The sequence below is a fragment of the Medicago truncatula genome, chromosome 1 (genome assembly GCF_003473485.1).
Source record: "Medicago truncatula cultivar Jemalong A17 chromosome 1, MtrunA17r5.0-ANR, whole genome shotgun sequence".
Taxonomy (NCBI): domain Eukaryota; kingdom Viridiplantae; phylum Streptophyta; class Magnoliopsida; order Fabales; family Fabaceae; genus Medicago; species Medicago truncatula.
In genome coordinates this window covers 19,709,649-19,719,013 of record NC_053042.1, presented here as the reverse complement: position 1 = coordinate 19,719,013, position 9,365 = coordinate 19,709,649, and the positions used below count along the sequence as shown (strand labels likewise).

At 34.4% G+C, this 9,365-nt stretch overlaps 1 pseudogene; it reads right to left on the bottom strand.

The window, feature by feature from the left end:
- Positions 1-6,242: 6,242 nt before the first annotated feature.
- On the bottom strand, positions 6,243-8,508 carry LOC11421985 (isoliquiritigenin 2'-O-methyltransferase-like; annotated as a pseudogene).
- Positions 8,509-9,365: the final 857 nt, after the last annotated feature.

The window sequence follows — 9,365 nt, the reverse complement described above, 5'->3', positions numbered from 1 at the left end:
AATGAGAACATCTTTCCCAAAGGTGGAGGAAGTGATCAACCGTCACTTGGACACAAGGTTTTCCTGCATCACACCATCACTCAAGAAACCACGATGAATGTTCCTAAGTACATGTTCAAATACATGATCAAGGAACTAAAGAAGAGTCAGATGGAGAACAGGAAGTTTGTTCCTTATGGAAGGCTGCTCTCTGTAATCTTTCAAGAAGGAGGAATACTAAGTGCCTTGAAGGATGTTGGCATTTATGATAACCAGAAGCTGGGAGCAGTCACTGGGAAGATAATCAATGCATCAACTCTTGTGAAGATGAAATTGATTCCAACAAATGCTTACAAGAAACTAGATTCTGATATGCATGAATCTGATGCCATATCTGATCTAGTCACTCATCACATCCCTATCTGTAAAAAGGATCCCCTGGATGTGCAAAGGGCTTGCATCTTGGACTTCTACAAAACTTATAAGAAGAAGATAAGTTTGAAAGATGTTCCTGAGGAGATGTATGGTGGTGATTTGCCTGTGGCCAAAGGCAGAAAGTCAAAGAAGAAGCAGATCACCAAGGAAGAGTATCTTACTGATGATGCTACTGAGAAGGGTGCTCAGAAGCATCAGAAAGCTAAGAAGGAAAAATCAGCATTGTCCACTATTCAAGAGGAAGTGGAGAACTTGGATGAAGTCCCAATCATCAGGAAAAGGACAATGAGTGCTCAAGAAACAGCAGAACAGCTTGCTTCTGAACAAGCTGTTTCTGAACAAGCTGCATCTGAAGAACCTCAGAGTCCTAAGAAGAAAAGAGAAGCTGCTCTTCAAACCATTAAAAGGAAGAGATCTTCAATTTCAAGAAATCTGAAGACAGCTGAAGGACGCAGGGAGGAAATGATGGAAGAGCTTCAAGATAACTGGGAAGAAGAGTCAAGTCCTAAGAAAGCAAAGAGAACTATTCAGACTGAGACTATAGTCATGCCCAGTTTTGAAGCTTCTGAGGAACAAAAACGATATGCTAGGGAGTATTCTGCATCCAAGAGAGCAGAGAGGAAACAGATGAAGGAACTGTATGAGAAGCAAAGGGATGAGCGTCTCAAGGCTGCAGGGTATGTGCCTACTCCTGACATTGCTGCTTTAGCATCTGAGTTAGAGCAAGAAACTGTTCAGTATGGAGCAACTCTGCTATCACAAGCCTTGAAGAATAAGCAAGCTTCAGGAGCTACTTCTTCAGAACCTGTTTCAAAAGCTCCAGAAGCAGTTCATCCAGAAGCTCAATCTTCAGGTATTTCATCCAAAACTGATATCTATACTCAGATTCCTACTCTACCCTCTTCACCCTCATCATCATCAACTGAATCAGATGACAAACCCCTCAGCCAACACATAGACAAACTTCTAAAAACCAAACCTACCAAACTAACAGACTTTGGAACATTTGACTATGAGCAAACTCAAATAGAATTTTCTAAGAATAGAATTAAACTCTGTGAGAAATTCAGAAATTCCAGAACCTATTAGTGTACAACACCCTGAACCCAACCAAGAACCTAACCAAACAAACCCACAAAATGACCAAACTCCACAAAGAGCCTCTGAAGTAGTTTCAGAAGCAACTACTTCAGAAATCCCCCAACAACAAGAATCCTCAACCCTTCACAATCTAGAAAAACATTTAGGTGGTGAAATGCAACCTACACCTACAAAGGCCTCTAAGACAGTCCCTGGAAAGACTGTTTTAGAAAACCAACAAACAGAAACGCAAACTGTTCCTGAGCAAACTGTTCCTGAACAAACTGTTCCTGAACAAGCTGTTTCTGAACAAGTTGCTTCTGACCATCAAACAACAGAACAGCAACAACAACCAGAACCACAAATAATTGACCTAACCTCTTCTGACCAACAAACAGCCTCAAATAAACCTTTTACATCTCAAACACCAATCCCAGACACCATCCTAGAATCTGAGTATATAGATGAACAGCTAATCAGGCTTAGTGATGAGATTCAGACACTAATTCTTCGCAGAACAGTTCCTGTACCTCCTATTCACTATCTTGATCAGTGGATGGATCTGAAGAAGAGTTTTGATGAGCTGCTGGATCAGCTAAGCACTAAGTGTGTTTCATCTCACTCTGCCATGCTGAAAAAGATGTTGGATGATATGCATGAAGCAGCTAAAGTGAAAGAGCTGAATTATGTGCCTCTGCTGGACATCACTCCTTTCTATCTAGAAGAAGAGTATATTACAAGGGCTGCAAGAATTCATGCTGGGTTTAAAAGAAGAATGAGAGAAAAGGATGAGCTACTTAAGAAGAAGGATGAGCAAATTAAGTATCTCTTGGAACAGATGTATAAGCAAGCCCAACCTTAGTTGCACACCCAGTTTTCTTTGCTTGTTTTAATCTTTGTTCTAAGTACTTTAGTTGCCTTGCATTTGTATCTTAACTTTTCTATATATAAATACTATCATTGTTTCTGGATCATATGTTTTACGAGCTTTAACTCTGATGATATTTACTGTTTTTAATGCTGTGTGCTCTGATATACTGTATTTTAAGGGTTATATGTTTATTGCTCTGATACTCTTTCTTTTGTTTTTATTCTTTTTGTTGATGACAAAAGGGGGAGTAAATGTATAGTATTTTAAGGCACTGAGCCCCACTATAACCACTTCTAAATTTATTTTTTAAATACTTCTGATATTATTTATTTTTATGAGTATTTTATTGAAATTTAATTAATAAGAATAGAACTCAGGGGGAGCTTACAAACCTCACCTTAAAGATCTATTAGACTCAGCGGGAGCTTACAAACCTCTATCCCAGTGGTCAACTTATTAATTAGATCAACAACAATTGAACATTTTAAATACTATTGTTTGTCATCATCAAAAAGGGGGAGATTGTTGGAACAAAATGTGTTTCACAATGAACCTTATTAAGTTTTGATGATAACAAGGTATTAAAAATTGTCAATTGGTTATTACTAATAATTGTTCAAGTGTACAGGACCAAAGGCTACTCAAGTTATTTCAATAGGTCTTGGAAGCACAATGGAAAGAAAAAGAAATTCTGAGCATCTGAAGAAAACTGCTCCTGAAGCTGAAGTGCTTCTGAAGTGATGACGTCATCAGAAGCAGAAGGTCATCAGAAGCAAAAGTTTTCATCAGAAGCAATATCTTCACCAGAAGCTACGTTTGATCCTTTAATCAAACTGAAGATTCAAAGTAGCTGATTCTCAATTCAGTCTTATCCAAGAAGAACGAAGAATTGAAAGGGAGTTATCAACGGATATATTGGATAGCACTAAGCACTTGTCTCTCGTTAATATAGTTGACAAAGTACAAGTGTACAACCACTACCTCCACTACTCTGTTTTCTGTCTACGCTACAAGACAAGACAACAGCCATGCCTGCAGAAGTTGTACGTTCAAGATGGGAATGAATTTGAAGCTTACTCTTCAAAGGACTACACCCAAATCAGGCAAATGATTACTGGTGGATAATCAAAGGATTTCAAACGACTCTTTAGACGTGCTGATTATCTCAACGTCTCTTTCACACCTCTATATAAAGGAGTGAAGACTTGAAGATAAAAGTGAGAGATACACAAGTTAAAAAGCGTCAAAACTCTGTCAATTTGATTCTACAAAGCACACTGAATTTCTGCACTGATTTGATACATCTTAGAAATTCAAAGTCTAGAGTCTTTATTGTATTGTATTGTGAACACCACTGATTGTATATCAAGTGTTCAACTCAAACTCAATTCTCTGTATTTTTGTTTGATCAGAAGTCTCTTGCCTGCGTGCTTGAGCATTAGAAGTCTCTTGCTTAGTGCTTGAGCATTGGAAGACTCTTGCGTGTGTGCTTGAGCATTTTTGTGAAGTCTCATACTTAGAAAGTATTGAGCAGTTGTAATCTTTGTGATTATAGTGAAATCTCCTTGGAAGTGCAAGGGGGACTGGACTACTTCCGTGTTGTGGAAGGAACCAGGATAACTGCTTGTGTCTTTGTCTTTCTTTTCTCTGCTCTGTTCTTTTCCGCTGCAATCTGACTCTGATCATTTCATCAGAAGCACTCAAACTGCTTCTGAAGTTTTATCAGAAGAAGTATTTTTTAAGAGAAAAAGAAAACACAATTCAACCCCCCCCCCCCCCCCCCCCCCTTCTTTTGTTTTTCACCTTCAGATGATACAAATGAGATTGTATTTTGCAGTTTACAAACTCTAGAACTAATTTCTTTACAAAGGCTATGTCGATTTTGTTCATGCCCATGCCCCATTAAGTTTCCATTGCTGGAAGTTGTAGTTGTCAAAGAATGTCCTCGAATGGAACTTTTTTCATTGGGATTTACCAAAACAACAAATCTTCAAAATGTACAAACTGATGAAGGAAATCATTGGGAGGGTGACCTCAACAGAACCATAAATAAAATGTTTTGTGATAAGGTATATTTTATTATCATCCATCAATTTATTTACTTTGGGTAAGTTTAAGAAAATCTATCTAGATCAATTTTGTATTGTAGTAGACTAGATTGCTTAAATGCAATTTTGATTTATTAATTTGAATGATCAGGTTGCATTTGGTAAACTCAAGTACTTAGCATTATCTGACTATCCTGAGCTAAAGGATGTGTGGTATGGCCAACTTCATTGCAATGTGTTCTGCAATTTGAAACATCTTGTCGTGGAAAGGTGTGATTTTCTATCACATGTACTTTTTCCATCAAATGTAATGCAAGTGCTACAGACATTGGAAGAACTAGAAGTAAAAGATTGTGATTCATTAGAAGCAGTGTTTGATGTGAAAGGTATGAAGTCACAAGAAATATTGATAAAAGCAAACTCTCAATTGAAAAGATTGTCTTTGTCTACTTTACCCAAATTTAAGCACATATGGAATGAGGATCCTCATGAAATTATTAGCTTTGGAAAGTTATGCAAGGTGGATGTTTCTATGTGCCAAAGCTTGTTATATATCTTTCCATATTCACTATGCGTAGATCTTGGACATCTTAAAATGCTTGAGATCGAGTCTTGTGGAGTCAAGGAAGCCTCTAACTTGAAACTTTGTTGGAATCTAATCAACTAAGAAGAGAAGTGGACAGTCATTTTTAGGGAAAGGGAACATATCAATCATCACATCTTTTCTTCAATTTGGAGCAGTGTGAAAAATGAATATTCAACCATCCTTGATAATTCTAGCTTTTTGATAGGAGATGGAGAAAGCATTAAGTTTGATACTTATTCTGGTGACCTCTCTCTCAAAGATGCATATCTTTTCATAGACCACCATTTTCAAAAACTGTACTGGGCCAAGACTATCTGGAGTATTGTCATACCTCATTCTAGATCCTTAATTGCGTGGAGGGTTATGTCTGATAAGATGCCTACAAATGAAAGACTCATGGAGAGAGGTTGTAATATTCCTTTTGTTGTAAAGAGAGATATCTTTCATTAACCAAAACAATTATTATAAACTACATGGCAACAAGAATCCAAAAAACTAAGAAACAAGAGCTAAGCTCAAACTATACAAGAAAAGCTAAAGGTCTCACAATCTTAACATTAACCTCTTCATCTTTTCTTAGATTTCAAACCACAAATGTAAACTATCTTTTTGATTTGGTTAAGGAGCTCGTAAACTGATTGATGAATTTACTGAAATCTTCTAACATTCCTTTCTCTCCAAATCATACATTGAGTGACACTCAAAACCATTCTACTCATGTGATGAGTACTCTGTTGTTTCCTATTGCACTGACTTTGAATATATTGCATCACAGTTTGTCGGTTTCTAGTATTCATGTACATGTTACTTCATTGTATTGCACTTTTCCATACAACCTCTGAATACTAATAAGTACTACTAATGGAAATATCTTCACAAGCTTCATCGGTTATTAAAAAAGTTTTTGATGCATGAAAGACCTTTTCAAAACTAACTTATTAAGCGAATGTATAATTTAAGAGGTGATTTTGCCAAAATTAGTTGTAGGAAAATGACATGTAATAATCATATTCATCTGAATTTTTTGTTTGTTACTTGGTTCGCTATACATGCTAGATTTCCAACTTATGAATGATTGAGTAGAGTTAGAATACAATGTGACCAATCATAAAATAATAGTTTGTCGCATAAGTAAATCAAAGTGAACATAATATTTGTTTACTTATCACTAATAAGTAAATCTAATATTTGTTTATTTCGTAGTTTATTATTGTCATTATACATGATCAAAGTGAACATAAGATCTAACCAAAGTAAAATAGAGTGCTAATTTTCTTTATGCATTTCTACATTACTTCATCCATATATTAAAGTTCATTCAAGAATATTTATTACAAGTTACAACATATTGAAAATCCAAGTGAAATGTTCAGTAATCTTTATTTATAGAATTCCATTACTCCAGACATAGCTGAGATATCACTGCAAGCAATATGAAATTTGGAAATCCAGAGCTCATGCATAAGTTTTGAAATTCATTTTCGGTTCTTTCCTTTCCACCATGTATTAAAAACATGAGATTGTCAATAGCACATGCATGCTTAGAAATTTTGCTTGGGTTTGGGACTTCTGGAATTATATAATCCAAAACAATCACCTTTCCATGTTTTGGCAAACTATTGTGACAATTTCTTAAAAACTTCACATATTCTTCATCTGCCCAATTGTGACATACAAGCTAAAATGAAAAGAGAAAAATACAATAAATGTGGTTAGGACATACACCCTCCAGTCACTATTATAAGCAAAAATCTACTTTTTAGATTCATTCAATAAATGATGTATGTGGTTCATTAAATAGACCACATACATCATTTATTGAATGAACCTAAAAAGTGAAATTTTACTTATAATAGTGACCGGAGAGTGTATATTTTATGTCACATTAACTGGATTATTAATTATTCGCCAACCCATCACTATTAGAAACTCTTTATTTAATGATTAATTTAGAGATGAAGGGTCTGTTTGCCATCCCGGTGGATACCCACCAAAACCACGTTTTGTCAAACTCTCCAATTTAGAGCTTCACTATTTTCACGGTGGAACTGCATGAGGAAGCGCAATTAAAGTTGCCAACGTGATGGCAAACACACACGAAAAATCATCGTTTACATATAAATTGACTTAGAGATTGAATCCTTAAAATTATTGACAAAATCCATATTGGTCTCTAAATTAGTTGCAAAAGTCATTTAGTGACCAATTTAAAGATCAATTTATTATTCCGTAAGTGTAGCTCGATTGATAGCTACCAGAGATATTATGTGCAGGGGTCGGGATTTGAACTTAAAATTTCCCATTTCTCCATATATTATATGTGTGAATCTAACTACTATACAACTTGATAAAAAAAAAAAAAGACCAATTTATTAGCGACCAAAAAATGTGACTTTTAAATAAGATTTATTTTCACGTGGCCGTGAGTTAAAATATAAATTTGAACCCTCTTATGTACTCACAAACCTTTAGTATAAGATGTCATCACCACTTGGAACACTTTCAAACATATTTCCTTCAACATGCTCTATCCCTGCAAGCAAAGATTAATGTGCATTTTCTAATTATTAATTTTGGCTAAACAATGATATCCCATTCTTTCTAGGATTCCTAATTATTCAATTCATAAAAAGAGAAGAATATATACACACACACTCTTATGTATATATATTACCTGGATGAGTTGGTGCATCTTGAACCACTTGAGGTAAATCAAAATTAATGCCTTTTATTGAAGGATATTCAGATATAATCTGTTTCAAAGCATTCCCTACTCCACCACCTACATCAACCAGTGTTGAGACTCCCTCAAATCCTTTATATAACGTAAGAATCCTTTTCATTTCTCCAAATATTTATAAGCTGGTGATCCATGAACTTTATGAAAATGGTCATTGTTGTTAGGGTTTATAATTGCATCTTTTACATCATACCTGAAAAAAGAAACAACATAATCGTATTGAACAATACTTACGTATCTCTCGATCAAATTTCAAATTACTAGGATCTTCTTCCCTTAAAAGCCAGAATAAATAGTATTCCTTGAAGAACAGTTTGAATAAATAATATTTAATTACCAAACATGATGATATCCACGATGGATTAATGCTGAGAGTGGACCTAAAGAGCCTCCATCTTTATCCAATGCAAAGTATTGACCAATTGATGAGAGAGCATAAACTCTTTCTTTGTTACCATCTTCATTGCTACGAATGGAACAAGTGAGAAGAGAGTAACTAGCCAACACAGTCAACATACGTTCAAGCCTCTCAGCCAATTCAGGGTGTTGATTTGGAAGCTCAGAAGCAATTTCAGAAGCAGAAAAGGTAGAATATTCACTTGAACTTTGTAACTTAGCTATGATATCAAATAAATTGAGATCAATAGGAGCATTTAATATTGCAGGAAAAATCCTACTAAAACATAATAACAACGCAGAGAGATATATATGCATCATCAACTTTTTCAACCTCTGTGGGAAACTGAGATTGTTTGGAGTTGGAACTCATCTTAACTATGAGTTTTGCTTTCTCTAGTTTTGGTTCTCGTTATATATATTAGTAGAATAATCATTGATGAATTCTATATGTTTGGATATTATTTTTTAAGTCAATTGATTCTAAGTTTGAATATTATTTGGAGCAGGTATTGACTTTCACAAATTGGAAAGTGTCATTTATATGGTAATTCATATTTGTTTTCTTCTTATTATGTATTAGATTGTACAATATCACGATTAGTGTGGATTTGAGGGAGTATAACTTGTCAAAATGACAATATAACTTGTAAAAAATCATGTATTCAATTTTTTAAAAGTTAAAAAAAAATATATTCTTTTATACTTTTAATAAATTTAAAAAATATTCTTAGCAAAACTTTACTTAAAATACAGTTAGTTTTTTTAACACTTAAAATAAAGACAGTTGTTTAGTTTCTTCTTCTTTGAATAAATTGTCAAGTGTTTAGCATCAAATGACGTTATGATGAGATTTAAGTAGGATTGTACCTTGACTTTTTGATTAAAAAATTGAATGTTCTTCCCTTTTGAATTTGTGCTGCATTTGATGTTGAAAAATGAATATTTTCAACCGAAGCTTAGGATACAATACTTATATGGTTCTCTAAAAAAAAATACTTATATTCTAGATACAAAATATATATATATGGGAGATATTTTGACTCCAAGAGTAAGTTTGTTTACTTACTCTAAATCTTAGCCATTAATTGAATTTTATTTAATGGCTTAGATTGGTTAAAATAAGTGATACAATAAGCTTTAATTTTCTTCTCTATTAGAGTTAACACTCATCATCCCAAAATGGCAAAACAATTAATGAGTTTTAATTGGTTGCTTTTTTATTCTTCT